Genomic DNA, 18,629 nt, shown 5'->3' on the forward strand with positions numbered 1-18,629 from the left:
TAACCATGCCTCTAGTAAAATTGCATAGAGAGCTATGAATTTGTCCTATGAAGATGTTCCTAATTTTAAAACAGATACAGAAGCTCACGACTACAAAATATTCATTGTTAAGTGTGTGCTCAATTAAAATAACATAATCTCTTTTGCTCCATTTTATTCATTCCACACTATAGTGGGTATTTTATGTTACAATTTCTGCTATTTTGCCATTTGCTTTTGACTGATCTATATTCGCTCAAATTTCATTTGAGGATTTTGATTTCACTGTCTTGTAAAAAGAATATTTCAGTTTGGCTTCCTTTCCTGTGGTTTGCCAAAAAATGCATACTTTTAGGTATTTACATCTAGAGATTAGATTAGTGGAGAAAATAGAAAGTATCTTAGTTTCTTTCGTACGGAATTTTCCAGAGTTTTGCCTTCAAGATTGAAGTACAATTTGAACGTGTCCTATTGTATCCAAGAGATGATTAGTCAATAACTTTTGTTAACAATACTCTTGAAATTTTATCTCTTTATTGTTTGGGCTTTCATGAGTTTATTAACAGGAAAATGAGAGAGAATAAATCAGAAACACAAATAGTATTATTTAAAGTGGTCTTAATAGATAGCTGAAAGTTTAATTTTGTCTGTTTTTAGCATAAAAATCACAATAGAGATTTAGTATTGGAGGGATATTTTACTAAGTAATAAATTTCCATCTCAAAATAAATTTAATTTTGAATGTAAGGGGGAGAGGGAATAGCTACTTCCAGTTCATAGGTAATGTAGAAACAATATGTAAATTGGGGAGTGAAGCAATAACAAGTTCAATTTTTAAATTATAGTATAAGGGGAAGCAGATCTCACTTCTCTGATGTAACATTATTGTCACCATTTCAGAAAAGTGAACCAAACTGACTGTGGAGGTTTCCTTTTTGTATGTATAGCCCTTTAGCTGATTAGGCAGATCCAGTACATTGTTAAAGTCTTTTAAGTAGAGATGTTTGCATTTTGGGAGCTTGTTCCTTTTTTTCATAAAAGCTTAGATAATATAAACACGAAATTCTTCATGTATTGATTTTTTTATCTATATCACAGAAGGTCATGTATACATTTTCTGTTTCCTGGCAGATTTAAATGACCTGGTTCCATTTGGCGTATGTAGCTTTCAAGTTACATCATGCGTCAACACAGAGCTGGATTTTAAATCCGAAATCAGAATTTTAAACAATTGATTCAAATCAACTGCAAAACCACGAGCCAATTATTTTACCTCTATCTGGCTCTTATTGACGGAATTCTTCCTGTTCAGTGTTTAAAGCCACGTACTTCAGCCTCACCCATTTGATATCAGGAACACCAGCGTAAATACCATTCCATAACCTAGCTTTTAGAAAAGCTACTAAGATAATACACTCTGTTATTCCATTAGAAAGACATTTATTTTTTTCAAACAAGTATATTTTGTTTATTTATTTTTATTTGAGAGAGAGAAAGAGTGTATACGTGAGCAGGGGAGGGGCGGAGAGAGACAGAGAGAGCCCCAGCACAGAGCCCAGTGAGGGGCTCCATTTCACAAACCATGAGATCATGACCTGAGCCGAGATCAAGAGCTGCTCAACCAACTGAGCCACCCAGGAGCCCCTAGAAATACATTTCTATCATCTTACTGCATTTTATTCATGAGGTAAGAAGTCAGTTCTGTCATTTAATAGACACACACAAAATAATTTTATCCCATAACATCTCACCATTTCTTTAATTTTAATTTTAACCATCTTCCACACCTCTGTGAATTCTCAGACCACTAAATGAGACCAAAAAGAAAAAAAAAAAGGTCCCAACCTTATAGTTGGTATTATTTTATACATAAAATAACATGTTTTCTTTAGTACAGCTGCAAACTAGTATTAATCTGCCATTTGCAAGCACAGTGAACTCTCTGAGTAACAACAAATGTAACAAGTTAGATTGGGTCCTAATCTTTTCACTCTGATGAAGTGAAGATCTATTAAAAATAATGACACTATGATAACACTAATTTGGCTGGTACCGCTGTCCCAAATCAGAGCTGTAGCTGGAGGCAGCTGGAGGTATTTTATTGAAAGCCAATGTAAATTGGGGCAGTTCCCCTAGCAGTATAAATTAGTCAGAACCTTGGAGACATAGGTATATTTTCGGAGTGAAGTACTGAACTCTTTTTCTGAGAATTATGTCACCTTAATTCAGTAATTTGGTATGCCTCAGGGTTTGCATGTATTTTAGAGATACTGTAATGAAGCGTGTGAGTATTCATTTAAACACAGAAGTCCCCCAAGAATAAAAGGCATGCCTAATTCACTGGAAATGCTATCATTCTCAGAATGTTTCCAGGAGTAATGCAAACTTGTACTAGCTAGGTTAGATAAGTTATTAGGAGCATATGGGGATGAAATGGGTAAAATGTGCTAAAGAGATCATTGAAAATTAGGTCATCCTCAAATGAATTAATAAAAACTCAGAGTTTACAAACTGAAAGACTATTGAGGGGTTTGCCTCTTTTTCTTTTCTTTTTTTTCTTAATTTCTCCCCTATCTTTTTCCTTCTGGCCTCTGGTTTGGATGGACTTACATTCACCATTTCATTGACTTCAAACCTTTTGTTTTTAGGAACCCAACTTAAGTGCTATGCAGAAAAATGGAATTTTACAATTCAAAGTAATTTTTTGTCCTATATAGTGGATTTGAGAATTAGCAAAAATACTGTATGTTACAAAATTAAAACTGAATAAGCAGAGAACTATTGGTATAGAACAAAATATTTTTTCTTTTTCTTTTTTTTTTTTTTTTTTTGTAACTACATTTTACTGGAAAACAGTGCCAGATGGGTTTTAAAAACTCTGTAAGTTGCTTGAGTTACCTTTGCTCATTCTAGGATATGCTTCTTTTTATCCTTCACGTGACCCTTACACCACTCCAAGTGTTAAAATAATTGCATATAACTTTGGATTTTTCTTCTGCTTATTAAAATTTAAAGTAACAAATAGAAATGTGATGTAACTGAAAATCGTAAGTTTGGGAATTAGATGGCTCTATATTGAAACCTTGGCTTGTCTTTTTGTGTTGTTGTTGTGTAGACCTGGATATTTTTCTTTTTTTTAAATTTTTTTAATATGTATTTATTTTTGAGAGAGAGAGAGAGAGGAGCAGACAGAGCATGAGAGGGGAGGGGCAGAGCTCAGAGAGGGAGACACAGATTCTGAAGCAGGCTGTGAGCACAGAGCCCAATGGATATTTTTCTTAATCTTCATGAGCTTTATTTTTCTCCTTTCAGACATAAATATTACACATATTATTACTATATATTTTTTAAATTAAATCTGGAAAATAAAATCTCTTCTAATAATGTATACCAGCATATTTAATGAGAGAAAAACATATTTTTGTCTCATTCTCATTATTTATATTTATGCTAAATACACATAGGTCCATCCTTTATAAACAATGTATACACTTTCCTCATCAGTTTTCTAAGTATGTTTTTATTAGAATCTAAACCGCATATTATCAAATGGATGTTAAATTGTGCTTTTGAAGCTCAGCTCAAAATGATTCCCGTTCTATGGTTTAGACAATAAAGATGAGGAAAAACATAATTTTGGGAAGAAAATCAATGACCATGTGTGTCACATTTACACATAGAAAACTGTCAACAGCAAGCATTTGCATCAGTGCCAAAATGATCCCTGATAGTCTGATATTTATGCTGGAAAGAAATGTATAATGCTGCTGGTAGAGAAACTTCAGTCTACATCCATACAATATAAACATTTAAGTAGTTGAAGTGCAAGAATATAAGACTAGCATTTCGATTTCCACTTAAATGACATGATAGTTGATTAATATACTTTCACTAATGTCATTGCTATTTGCATTATGTAGACACAGCATAAGCTAGGCAGGAAAAAATAATCAGAGGGTTTTACTAGAAGCTTCTTCCATCCATTTTAATATGTTAGTTGGTTATAGAATATTTTTTCCTATGAGAATATATTATTAAACAGTACTAGAGTGAGATCAGAAAAAATTTACATTTCTTAGGAACTTCTCCAAATAATACAGTGGCCATGAATAAATTAATTAAGGTAGAGAGATGTTATTATGTTGGCCTCAAGTGACACAATCAAGGTCATGGTTTTATTGTAGAAGGCAAATAGTAATCTGTGTTCACTGGAATACAGTGATCCATCAAAATCTTGATAGATTGGTGTGAGGAAGAATATCTCAAGTGTTTGAGTACAACTCTGTTTATCTAAATTGTTTAGTACATATTTCTACAATCTAAAATTATATTTTATAAACTAAAGTTTAGCCAGTTATTTGTATAAACCAAAAGTTCTACAGTGACACTTTTTAAACTAAAAAGACACATGCATATGTTAATATGATAAAATATGATATTTTTCAACATTATCATTATTATTATTATTATTATTATTATTATTATTATTATCATTATTTCTTATTCTACCAGAGTTTCCTCTTGCTGTACATAGCAGGACATTTGTGATATGCTGATGTTATTATTCTTCAATGATGGGAACAAAAACATGAAAATAAAAATACGCCACTGGAGAGAAAATTATTTTCAATCTCAGTGAATGACACAAAATATTAATAAATAATCCTTAAAAACCATTTCAGTTTTCTTTAATCATGTATATGTATTCAAAGGCAAATAAAGATTAGATTTATAAATATAATGCCATGTCCTCAGAGTAGGAAAATAATACATTCAAATTTTTTTTAGTTCATGTACATGAATCTTAATCAATTTATTTAGGAAATGATCTTTGAACAAATGAAGAGAATTTTAGTTACTTTTAACTGCATATGTAATTACATGAAATTATGGGGAATTTATTTGGAATAAAATCCAATTTGGAATATCCTTTGTTGCTGCAAATAGTTTCATAGACTGAACTATTAAAAATCAATATCACTAAAAGCAGGTATTTCAAAGGCATCACATTAAAACAAGCTCACTATATTCTATCAGTATGCTTTTAAACATGAGTTTAATTCTGATTGTTTCAAAAGTTCTGAATCATATCCTGTGTATGTTAGGAGTAAGATTACTAAAATAAAGTAAAGGGAAATAAAACTATATCTATGCCTATGATTGTTCATTTAAGCACATTTTTACTCCAATTCTTTGATAAACATTGCAACCAAGATGTCCCTCAGTTGGTTAGTGGATAGCAAAACTGTGACGCATCCATTCAATGCAAAATTCTTCAATTACAAAAACAAATGCACAACCAAGCCACAAAATGATATGGAGGGACCTTGGATCATATTGCTAAGTGAAATAAGCCAGTCTGAAGAAACTATATGATGTATGATTCTAATTTTCTGACATTCAGGAAAAGGCAAAACTATAACAACTGTATAAGGGTCAGTGGTTGCTGTGAGTAGTGGGGGGTGGTTGAATGGGTGAAGCACACAAGATTTGCTTAGAGCAATGAGACTATTCTGTATGATATCACAATGTTGGATACATGCCATCATGCATTTGTCAAAATTCGTAGTACTTTATAGCACAAAGTATGAACCTTAATATTTGCAAATTTTAGAAATATCACTTAGGAGGTCAGGGGATCCCAGGATGGAATGAAGAAAACTGGTAATACTATCTAACCTCGTGAAACAACCTCACTAAAGGGTGAGGGATAAAATACTGACCTACCTAATTTTGGAAATGAAGTCTGTATGACGAAAGCAAAGGCACTGTACATAAACGCTGTACTCTAGTTGACAGAGTGGTTTCCTATAAGGGTATAGGTTAACAGTACTGATACTACTTTATATGTATAGTAGAATTGAACAATTAAGTAAATGGAAGATGGACGGGATGAGCCAGGTTTCCCACTGTTGGAGAGGGAGTCTGTAAAGAAACAAGGAAAGGAAGCTAGAATGATCCACATGGTAATAATGGACTAGAGTTGGAGACATCAACAAGAACTCTTATTTAGTTCAAAATAGATACAGATCGTTAGACGTAGAAATATTTATGCATATGTGTACCTTATATGAATTAGTATGCACACATATATTTCCTTGTTTAGTCAGCTGAGAGAACCTAGAAACAATGGTACTCCAGTAGTGATGAGCACATGTGGCATCAAGATCTAGATTTCTTTTTTTTTAATATTTTTTCATTTAGTTATGAGAGAGAGCAAAGACAGAGCGTGATCAGGAGAGGGACCAAAAGAGAGGGTGACACAGAATCCGAACAGGCTCCAGGCTCTAGGCTGTCAGCACAGAGCCCAACACGGGGCTTGAACCTACAGACCGTGAGATCATGACCTGAGCTGAAGTCAGACACCTAACCAACTGAGCCACGCAGGCACCCCTAGACTTCTAACACCATTCTCCAATAGCATGGAAAAAGGCTTCTCAGAGAAATAGTTGATGTTAGGTTTGGAGCAGAGAGGATGCAAAATGAACCTGGAGCATCTAATAGTGCTAACACACACACACACACACACACACACACACACACACACACACACCGGTGGGTCTATGTCAAAGGGACATTGTAGTCAACAGAAAAAGTTCCCAGTAGCCAAAGCTGGAAAAAAATTGAGCAACACGTTGAATAAAGAAATACTGGGGCACCTGGGTGGCTCAGTCGGTTAAGCGTCCGACTTCGGCTCAGGTCACGATCTCGCGGTCCGCGGGTTCGAGCCCCGCGTCGGGCTCTGGGCTGATGGCTCAGAGCCTGGAGCCTGCTTCCGATTCTGTGTTTCCCTCTATCTCTGCCCCTCCCCCGTTCATGCTGTGTCTCTCTCTGTCTGAAAAATAAATAAACGTTAAAAGAAAAAAATAAAAAAAAAGAAATACTGCATTATAGCACAAAGCAAAGAATAAATATCCATGAGCTCATACTAACCTAAATGAGTTTTTAATATATAAATGAGGGAGAATAGATAAATCTTCCATGCAGAATAATTCTAAATCATTTATATAAACATTAAGGAGTGAGAACATAAATTCCCTCTCCTTAAATATGGGCTACACATGTGAATTTCCTTGCAAAGAGTACACTGTAGAAGGGGCAAAGAGAGTAACTTTACAGTGGAGTAAGCTGACAAACACTACCTCAGCCAAATGATTGTGGTCAACATCAATAGTGTAGTTCATGTTGATAGTATGTGCTGTTGATAGTAGGTAATGATACTCATCATAAAGTTCTACTGTGTCTCTGTCATCTACAGAAAAGCCCCAAAGCCCATATTTAACCCCGAGGAAAAGAAAAAGATCAGACAAATCCCAACGGAGGGGCATTCTACAAAAACCCTGACTAGTATTGCTCAAAACTGGCATGGTCATCCATAATGAGGAAAATCTGAGAAATTCTCACAGCCAAGAGAAGCCTAAGAGATATGGTGACTAAACATTGTGTGGATAGAATACTAGAACAGGAAAAAGGGGATAGATAAAATCTATGATGATCCAAATAAATAATAGGCTTCAGTTAATGGTCTAGTATCGATATTGATTAATTGTAATACATATGCCATATTGTGTGAGATGTTGATAATAGGGGAGACAGGATCAGGAGTGTGTGGGAACTCTGTAATATCTGAAAGTTTTCTATAGATCTGAACTGTTTTAAAATAAAAAAGTTTATTTAAAAAACGTAGCCTATCCTTTCTGCTTAATTTGTGACAACAATGAAATAGACTGAACAGGTAAATGTTTGGATTCTTTCCTTAATAATATGATTAAATAAAAATTTAAAGTAATATGCACCCATTTCCTTTCCTTTCTTCTTCTTCTTTTTTGTACAGACATAACATGTTGCCAGTTGACCTAATTACTATTAGAAATTGAGCCAGCTTTTCTTTGGTGCTAAATTCATTTTCCTTCAAGGAAAGCTTTTAAGAGAAGCTCATTAACAATTTCATTTCACTAAGTTTGTAGCACATGTGTAAGTTTCTCTTGCTTGCATATGCAAGCTCACTGGAGCAATAAAAAAGAAGAAAATATCTGGACTTGTGCTGTTTATCACCTGTGATATGACAACAACCCATCCACTGAGGAGATGCAGTGGTTAAAGCATAAACAAATGATTCTGATACAATGGGATTGAGTCACTATTTTGTCTATCTATCTATCTATCTATCTATCTATCTATCTGTCTATCTATCTATCATCTATCTATTTAACTTTATTTATTTATTTTGAGAGAGACAGAGACAACACGAGTGGAGGAGGGGAAGAGAGAGAGGGAGACAGAGAATCCCAAGTAGGGTCTGCCCTCTAAGTGTAGAGCCTGACACGAGGCTTGAACCCACAAAATGGTGAGATCATGCCCTGAGTTGAAACCAAGAGTCACATGGCTTAACCAACTAAACCAGCCAGGTGCCCATGAAACAATGGAATTGAATCATTATTTTAATATATTTTATTAAGTACCTAAAAGATATCCAGGCATTCTTCTTTCTAGAAGAGTAACCCGGCTATAAATATAGGTTCCAAACATTGCCCATAAATGTAGTATATGTATATTATGAATTTATTCAACACATTAGTTGAACACCTAATGTGTGTCAGACAATTCCAGTCCTAGAGATGTATCAGTGAGTAAAACTCATACATATCACCATCTTTGTACTCATAGCACTGTGTATTCTTTATTATGGACTATTTATATATGGGTCTTAAATTCTAGAAGTTAAGGAAAACAATAGCATTTTAAGTTGTTGTATAGCTCCACTTCTAGGCTTCCTTGAGTCCTACCAATAAAGGAAGTAAGTAATCAAAACTCCTTCCTCTAGGATGTAATGTGTTAAAATCTTAAACCAGAAGAATTTAGACACAAGAAAAAGTAGCTATAGGTTTGTTCGTGGTCTGTAGAGACTCAAAACTTTGAAAAAAAATTTTTAAAAAGAATACTTTACCTCCACCTGCCCCATACCTCTGTTTTCCTCTCTCTCCAAAATTTGCAACATTTTTTTTTAAAGTTCTTTCAAGGAGTATTTATTAAACACCAACATCAGTTCAGTTCTTGCAACAGAATCTGGGAATAAAAGACTAACTCTAAAGATACTATTTCTACATGAGAAATTTTATGAACTAGATCATACCTATTTTATCCTATTGCAGACTTTAAAATGCAGTAAATTTTATTGGCTTTAAAGTCCATCCTAAATATTTTGAGGACCAAGAAAATAGGACAGACTGAGTCCCACATACCGCATGTCTAAAATTTGGAAGTTACAGTTACATAAATTAGCAGACTTAAATTGCAAAGTTGCATTCCTTTACCTCTACAAATATAACGTCAAAACAAGAAGCTAAAAATATGTTACTATAGGTTGAATTGTGTTTCTGTCCCCAAAATTGAGATGTTAATGTCCTAACCGCCAGTACCTGTGGACCTTATTTGTAAATAGGGTCTTAGTCAAGATAAATTGAGGTCATAGGGTGGTCGTTAATCCAGATGACTGGTGTCCTCATAAGAAGAGGGGAATCTAACAGAGATACACAAGGAGAGCACCATGTGAAGACACAGGTACATGCAGACTTAAAAGGAAGATAGCTATCTGAACAGAGAGCCATTCGAACACTGGAGAAATGCTGTCACAAGCCAAGGAGCACGTGGAGTTACTAGAAATTTAGAAGAGGCCAGGAAGGATCTTCCCCTAGAAGCTTTGGAGGAAGTAAGGCCCAGCTGACACTTTGATTTTGGTCTTCTAGCCTCTAGAACTGTGAAAACAAATTTCTGTTGTTTTAAGCCATCTAGTTTGTGGTCCTTTGTAACAACAGCCTTAGGAAATTGATAAACATGTGAATAACTGCCATTTTTGTGAAATGAGAAAAATTTAGCCACTTATCAAAGATAATATAATTATCATTGTACAAGTTCAGCTGTTATGTTGATAGATAGGCAATGTTTATGTGAAAAAAATACTTTCATGATTCAACAACTACATATTTTTCCAGTTATGTATTATTAAAAATTATGTTTTTATCATACAATTTATATTTCTTGCCTTCATCTTGACAAAAATCACTATTTTTCATGGTCAATATTTTACTCGATTTGTCTTCTGTTGGCAATAATTACTGGCATATACTTTTAAAATGATAAAAATATCTTTAAAATATTTAGTTGTAAAGAATTATAAACAATAAGTAAATTTATTTCCAGATTACAATATTTAAATATAGTTTCACAAACATGTAATTTAAATATATATATTAAAATATAATTACCAGGGACACCTGGGTGGCTCAGTTGGTTAAGCGACTGATTTTGGCTCAGGTCGTGATCTCACAGCTTGTGGGTTCGAGCCACGCATCGGGGTATGTGCTGACAGCTCAGAGCCTGGAGCCTGCTTCAGATTCTGTGTCTCCCTCTCTCTCTGCCCTTCCCCTGCTCGTGCTCTGTCTCTCTCTCAAAAATAAATAAACATTAATTTTTTTTAAAAAGAAATAATTACATTTAAAGAAATATTTTTATGAAATTTGTTATTTTAAAATTATTTCTTAATGTTTATTTATTTTTGAGAGAGGGAGAGAGAGAAACACACAGAGAGTGTGAGTGGGGGAGGAGCAGAGAGAGAGAGGAGACAGAGAATCCAAAGCAGGCTCCAGGTTCTGAGCTGTCAGCACAGAGCTTGATGTAGGGATAGAACTTGCAAACTATGAAATCGTGACCTGAGCCAAATTCAGCATTTAACAAATTGAGCCACCCTGGCACCCCTTCTCATTTTTAATTCTAATGTTCAAGGTGAATCTAACGTGCTAATGCAAAGAATCAGATTCAAGATAATATTGTTCTGCATGAATTGAAAAAGAGAAGGTTCGGCACATTTAAATAGAAATGTGTCTTTTGTTTTGGACCAGGGTTAACAATGTTTGTGAAGCTTTTAGATGGTGCCATTAAATAAAAGATTAACTTATGACTACTATCAGGTAAATGGTTGGACTCTGTGTTAAGTGATCTGACGCATGGATTTACAGGGGCGGTCAAGGAGCATTCACAAGTTTCTCTTTCCCTATCCCTGTTACACAGTCTTCTAAATTAACGATTACCTGGTTTTAAATCTTGTAATGTTCAATATTTCATGATCCAAAATATGCTGGAAATCATTAACAATTCACCAATTTTGATCCTCTAAACATTTTAAAGGTTTGTCTAAGAATTTAAAAATTTTTACATTTTCTTTATTTTTACCTTGGGAGGAATTGATAAATTTCCTTAATAACATAGCTCAAATCATACAAAGAAAATCATTGTGGAATAGAATAAATATAGAAATCGACTTTATATGAAACTTCAAATATTTCTTTACTTTAAGCAGTGGTTTCTAAACAATACCTATGATAAACCAAATGGAAGAAATACTCTTTAAAGCAAATTTTTAACTTATCAGAAGAAACTATTTGAAAGCAGGCTAAATTTGGGCATTCTATAAGGTACACAGTTTTACAATGCAGCATTGTTCTAAATCTATTTCACACATAAAAGGAAAAAAATACATGGTATTATCTGGAGAGAAAGGGAATGACTAAGAACTTTTTAAAATGCTGTCTATTCAACTTTTGTCACTTTCAGAGCAACGAATAGTGAGCAATGATGCCAAAATCTTTAATTCATGGGTCTCCATTGGCTCAGCTTACACAGTAGAAAATATATCCCAAGTTCCTATAATATAGATATAATAATGGAAATGCATTTGTTATAAGTTCCTTGAAACTTCAATTGCCCTTATTTTTGCTTTCAAACTCATTCTGTGTCAGATATAAGAAAACAACAACAGTAACTACTGTATAGCCTGAAATGTGTTTACCTACATCTACACAGATAGGTGGGTAAGTAAGTAGGTAGATAAAAATGTAGATAAATCTTTATAGGAAAACCCATTTTGGAGGGCTCATGAGCATTTTTCTCAAATACTTTAACATGCTGTTGATTTTGTTTAATAAAACAATTGACACTCTATCTATTTTTAACTGACACAATTAGAGATCACCCTGTGCAGGTAATGGCAGTGAGTCCTTAACTTAGGACAGTATGTTTAGACAACGGTTGAAGGTTATGGATGAGTACAAACATTTCCAATGTATTTACTACAGCTACATATGATGCCTGCCAAATACTACTTTAACTCTTATTCTTAAAATTATAATGATTCCAAGAATTTATTTTGTTCAATGGTTTGTTTATGGAAGTGGTACTGTCTGGCAAATGAAACCATTTCTAGGAAGAGTGCTCACTTATCTTTCTTGGATTTCAACCAAACACATTTCAGAGACAATGACATAATGTATCTACAGAAGTTTAACTTGGCTGGCATAAGGTTTAAGTAGAAATATTCCATCCAAATATCTATCTATATCTATTAGGCATGCTGCCCATTTTTAAAGACTCATGACTTACGATAGTGGATCTCAACTTTGCACATTGGAATCACTTGGGAGCTTAGAAGATACTGATATCTGGGTTCCATCATCAGAAGTTCAGATTTAATTGGTCATGGGCATTGGTTCCTGGGCATTGAAATTTTTAAAATCTCTCCAGGTGATTCTAATGTCTAGTGAAATAGTAGAACCACTGTGGTCTTAGGATTTTAAAAAGGCTTGGGTGAGAAAGGTAATATTTTAGGTTTTATAAATGTTCCTTTGAAATGATCATGCCTAAGCCCAAAGTACTGACTTCTTTGAATATATTTTAACTCATATGTGGAATTTAAGAAACAAAACAAATGAGCAAAGGAAAAGAGAGGGAGAGAGAAACCAAGAAACAGATTCTTAACTACAGAGAACAAATTGATAATTACCAGCGGGGAGGTGGATGGGGGAAATGTATGAAATAGGTGATGGGGACTAAAGAGTGCAGTTGTCATGATGAGCACTGAGTGATATATAGTATGCTTAAATCACTACATTGTGTACCTGAAATTAATATACCACTGTATGTTGGGGTGCCTGGGTGGCTCAGTTGGTTAAATGACCGACTTCGGCTCAGGTCATGATCTTACAGTTTGTGGGATTGAGCCCCTCATTGTGCTCTGTGCTGACAGCTTGGAACATGGAGCCTGCTTCCGATTCTGTGTCTCCCTCTCCCTCTGTCTCTCCCCACTTATGTTCTGTCTCTTTCTCAAAAATAAACATTAAAAATATTAAAAATATATATGCCATTGTATGTTAACTATACTGGAATTAAAAATGTCACAAAAATGAATTAATTAAAAAATAGCAGTTTTGATGGCACAAGTAGGTTATTGCAAATACACGATTAAATAAAATATGATTTAAAACCATGTCCTTAATATTCTTTTGGTTCCCAATCCATGGTGTTTTTACTGTTAAATTTTCTATGTCTGCATAATGTACTCTTCGTAGTAGGGCATTATTTATTTATTTATTTATTTATGTTTATTTTTGACAGAAAGAGAGACAGCATGAGTGGGGGAGGGGCAGAGAGAGACGGGGAGACACAGAATCTGAAAAATTCAGATCATGATCTGAGCCGGAAGTCAGATGCTTAACCAAATGAGCCACCCAGGCACCCCTAAGAGGCATATTTATTAATGTAGATTGGAATTCAGTGATGTGCCGGTAAATGTTTAACAAGCGTATCTTTGAAGACAAATGGCCCTGATTTGTAGTATTTTCTGCTCTCCATGATATATTCACTTGTACGGTGGCCACTCTCAACTTACAACAGCTGACAAAGTTTCTGAAAATTGACTAGGTGTTGCACATTTAGAGCTGGGTGCAATATCCCATTGCAACTCACCACCTGCACATGTTGAGCCTTTTGTATAACACTGGATACTCTTACGCAAAATGTCAGTTAATCCTCAAATCTACACAGTAATAGACTAACAGTGCAGTTTGTTCCAAATCAAAGGAAGGAAATAAGAGGCTTAAAGAAGATTTAAGTTGCTCAAATCAAGTCAGGCTGCAGCCATCAACATAAAATTTTGAACATCTGCCATGAATCAGGTGCTATACTTCCATCTGTAGATTCATGACAATATCCCTACCCTCAAAGGGCCTATATTCTACTCTGAAAAGACAGAAAAATCAATAAATCAATATTTAGGATAATCTTACTAGTTGATAAGAGCTAAGAGGAAAAAGAGATTGATGCCGAGGGTGAGAATGACTGTTTTAGGATTTTTTTAGGTTAGACCACAGATAAATTTTCTTAGGAATTGCCACTTGAATTAAGTTTTATATGAAAACTTATATAGGTAGTACAGCTCTGGGGGAAGTGCTATATGGAAAAGGAACAAATGAAAAATGTGCTAAAACTAAGATAAGCCAGAAGTTTCTAAGGCACAACTAAAGATGGAGCAGGTACCTAGCAAAGGTAGTAGAGATAAGAAGCTGGGAAGGGTTATGACTAGTCTTATAGTTTGGATTCTATTCTGTGATGGAAAACCACTTACGAGTTTTAGGCCCGAGAATGATGAGATCTAAAGCATGATGTATATGGTAACCCCACCTGCTCTGACCAGGGGATGAGTGGGGGCTGGGAGACCAACTCAAGGTTCTTGATGTAGTTCAGACTTTGAATAATGGTGACGTAGAATAGAGCAGAGTTTCCCAAGTTACGTGCAGAATATCAGCTTCTAAGATCCGAAAGTGCAGTTTTGTGGATCTAAGCATACTTGTCTTGATTGACCTATGACTTCAGCTCTGAGCCAGTGTTGATACAACATCAATGTCCCTCTGCCATGGCATATCAGAGAAAGCACTGGAAAGTGTTTAGAAGTGAATATGGTAAGATCAATTCAGATTATGGATAATTTGAAGGTAGGGATGTTTACATTTGCTGATCACTTCACTGTGGGACTTAGAAGGAAAAATCAAAGACTATTAATCTGTCAGATAGGAAACGGATGGAACACTCAAAAGAGTAGACAAAACAAACTTTAATAAATGGACTCTTTACAAGGCAAAGGACAATTAAGGTGATACCAAAAGGAATGATGAATTACCCTGGGGTTCTCAGAAGCAGGAAGGTGTTTCAAACCTTAGCCCTAAAAGTGCAATGGAATGGTTGTTTTCACGTTAAAATACTACTTAGAAAAGTTACAGAAACTTGTACATGGAAATACAGAAAACCAAAAATGCTTTGGATCTTATTTACAGTGAGGGAAAAAGTAATCTTATCACTAGTAACACAGCTTTTTTTCCTGTTTTCCTCATCCTCTTCCTAGGATTAACTAGGGTATGGAATATTTGGCACAATAATACATTGATGTCTTTATAGTAAAAGTAATCCATAATAGCAAGAGAAAATTTTCTTGTAGATTATTCACCCGAAGTATCTTAGAACCCTAAGTATACTTCTAGAACCCTAGAAGCAACCCTACTTCTAGAAAGTACCATAAGTATCTACTTTTTCTCTCCCTGATATGGAAGTTTAAGATTTCAACATCTTGAAAATCCTCAGTCAACTTTTTTTTATTCTGTGAATTAATTTTTGTTGTTATTGTCGATTTATTATTATTATTATTATTATTATTATTATTATTTAATTTACATCCAAATTAGTTAGCATATACTGCAACAATGATTTCAGGAGTAGTCAACTCCTTTTAATGTAGTATTTGAATTTCAATTGTTAATTACCCAAATCATGATCTTTCATTCTACATCTGGCATTTGTGTTCTGTTCATTTCCTTGCTCATTAGTGTAACTGTTTCTTTCCCAATGCCTCTCTCTTAAATAGAGGTTTAGGTAAAGGAGCTATCAGCTAATCTGAAATTACAGACTGGTTAGAGATCAGTGGATTCTTCAGTGTAATGATGATTATCATGATGTTTTCAGTCCAAGAGTTACAGTAGGAAGACTTTGAGAATCGTTTTTTTCCCCGATTCTCACCTTCTTATAGGTTTATATGTGTTTCTTATCTTCCAATTTTTAATTGAACTTTCAGTGAACTAAATTTAGTTGTGAACATATCAATACATCATATCAAATATCTCAAACATAAAGTATTCAAAATTTCCTTGCGTTTTTTGTCTTAATGTTAAGAAGATAGATTAATATATATACTAATACATTACATATATATATATATATATATATATATATATATATATAAACAGTATATATAACTAAACAAAAGGAATTCACATTATGTCAGGCATTAAGAAAAATAAAAATGTTAGAATTACAAACTTGCAAATTTAAGCATGGGGCTAGACAGGTTTCACAGATGGTTGAGAGAGAAAGAGACAGAGGAAAGATAGAGGGAGAGGCAGAGAGAGAGAAATCCTTTGAATTAATATTACTATCTTCAAAATAGAATGGTGAAAATAATGCAGACATTAATGGGTATGCTATTAGTGAAGCTTCCAGGTTCATATCATGGCCAGAATACCTAAATCTTACTTTTCCTTAGGTATTAAGGGTAATTGACTGTGGAGTCAAGGTTTATTGTAGCTTGACTATCATGTGTGTTATATAGGTATTTCTGAGTTTAGGGTATTAATATTGTCGTGCATGAGATTAGCACACATATATGATAGCCTTGGGCTTTTACTATAAAATGAATAGATGATTGGCTAATTACAAAATAATCTTTCTTGGGGCACCTGGGTGGCTCAGTTGGTGAAGCGTCTGACTTTGGCTCAGGTCGTGATCTCCCGGTTTGTGGGTTCGAGTGCCGTGTCACGCTCTGTGCTGACAGCTTGCTCAGATCCTGGAGCCTGCTTCGGATTCTGTCTCCCTTTCTCTCTGCCCCTGTCCCACTCACACTCTGTCTCTGTCTCTCTCAAAAATAAATAAACATTAAAAATTTTTTTTAAATAAAAAAAAACAAAATAATCTTTCTTTTAAAATAGTAATTTTGAGGGCTGCCTGGGTGGCTCAGTCAGTTAAGCGTCCGACTTCGGCTCAGGTCATGATCTCACGGCTATGAGTTCGAGCCACGCGTAGGGCTCTGTGCTGACAGTTCAGAGCCTGGAGTCTGTTTCAGATTCTGTGTCTCCCTCTCTCTCTGACCCTGCCCCACTCATGCTCTGGCTCTCTCTGTCTCAAAAATAAATAAATTAAAAAAAAATTAAAATAGTAATTTTGAAATTGCTGGCTTAATTTAATTTATTCTTCTTAGGCTCTATTATGTGTTAACTATTTATATGTTATATCCGCTTTTCTTAGTTTTCTGATAAAAATATGACCACAACAGACATATAAGTTGGTAGTTAAATTACTTAGAAATTAAAATAATGATTTTAATGTCTGTTATTAATTATTTGTAATGATAAACCCATTTCAAAGAGCCTCAGGGAACTTGTCAATTAAGTATTTCTAAGCCATAACAATAAAAATAGCCATGGCATGAGAATTTTAATTATCAACCAATATCTCTTGGCCTAAAAATTTAAGGGCTACAATATGCCCTCAAAGTCAAAAGTAGCATTTCTGGAAAATAAGTACACAAGTAATCAACAGCACTTACTGATTTCTCCTTCTGGGTGGAAGCTGAAGCCATGAACCTGGTGAGCTTTGATTCCTGAAAATGAGATTTTTGGTTCCTAAATCTTTCGTGGAATGGATATTGGAAACTCATATAGGAGAAATGCCACATATCACTGTGAAATGTGGCATGTATCTGTACAGACAGGCATAGTTTTCCTTCCTATTGAATCCTATGATTTTTTTTTCCATTGCTTGGATGGTATCTGGTACCACTAAAAACATACATCTCCACAATTCTTACTAATTTATTTAGTAGTTATTTGCAAAAATGACTAGTTGATCACAGTTGCTGAAACAGTATAACTAACTACGAATGTATGTCTAATGTCTTATATTTTCCTTGGACAGCTTTAGCTAGGGGGATTCCAAATGGGGTTTTAGTTTCCTCACATAGGAGCAAAAAATCCGAATCTAACTAAGTTAAGCAAAAATCAGTTTAAAAAAAAAGAATTGAAATATATAATTAGAGAGCTACCACTCACCAAATCAAAGAAATGCCTAAAAATTAGGCTTTGAGGAGGACAGAAAACCAAGTGAGCTCATCAATCTCAGCAGGAGAACTCAGTACTTCTTTTTCAGGGCACTGACATCATAATTAACCAGAATTAGCTGTTCATAACATTCTTTCCTTGTATTTTTCCATGTAAGATTTTTATGCCTAGGGATATAGTTTGATTATCATGGTTGGTGCACATGCCAAACATTTAATTGGGGCATGACATTGGAACAGGTCTGCTGATACTGTTCCCACAAGAACCATGTCTAAGTGGCAAATTTGCAATGCAAACTTCACCAAGCAAAGTCAAAGACAAGTGCTTCTACTAAAGAATAATAGAAGAAAAAATTTAGATATCCTCAGAATATATTATTTTTTTATCAGTATCATTTTCTTTCCATCAAAAACTGGAGTGACATAATATTTCTCTCAAGAGAAAAAATTTGCCATTTACTATGAATAGGCTGCCCGTGTTGAACATATTGTCAGTGTGGTTTATAGGATTAGAAAAACTAAAAACAATGAATCAATTCATCATTGTTTCTGAATAAATATGGATCATCCTTATTTGTATTATTTTAAATAATATATTTGTGTATTTATTAGTTTCAGTTTAACCTCATGAAGCAGAGACTTAATTTTCTCTTCTTAATAG

The 18,629-nt window shown here is 34.4% G+C and overlaps 1 long non-coding RNA gene across 1 annotated transcript in view; it reads right to left on the reverse strand.

Moving 5' to 3' along the window:
- The window catches only part of LOC122216993, a 29,760-nt gene extending 11,728 nt beyond the window's left edge, over nt 1-18,032 (reverse strand). The window contains exons 1-2 of the long non-coding RNA XR_006201234.1: nt 17,961-18,032; nt 17,459-17,512 (exon numbers count right to left, since the gene is read on the reverse strand). This is a non-coding gene — a long non-coding RNA (uncharacterized LOC122216993). The remainder of the gene's footprint in view (nt 1-17,458; nt 17,513-17,960) is intronic.
- Between the last annotated feature and the right edge of the window lie 597 nt (nt 18,033-18,629).

Source organism: Panthera leo, chromosome B1 (genome assembly GCF_018350215.1).
Source record: "Panthera leo isolate Ple1 chromosome B1, P.leo_Ple1_pat1.1, whole genome shotgun sequence".
Lineage (NCBI taxonomy): Eukaryota > Metazoa > Chordata > Mammalia > Carnivora > Felidae > Panthera > Panthera leo.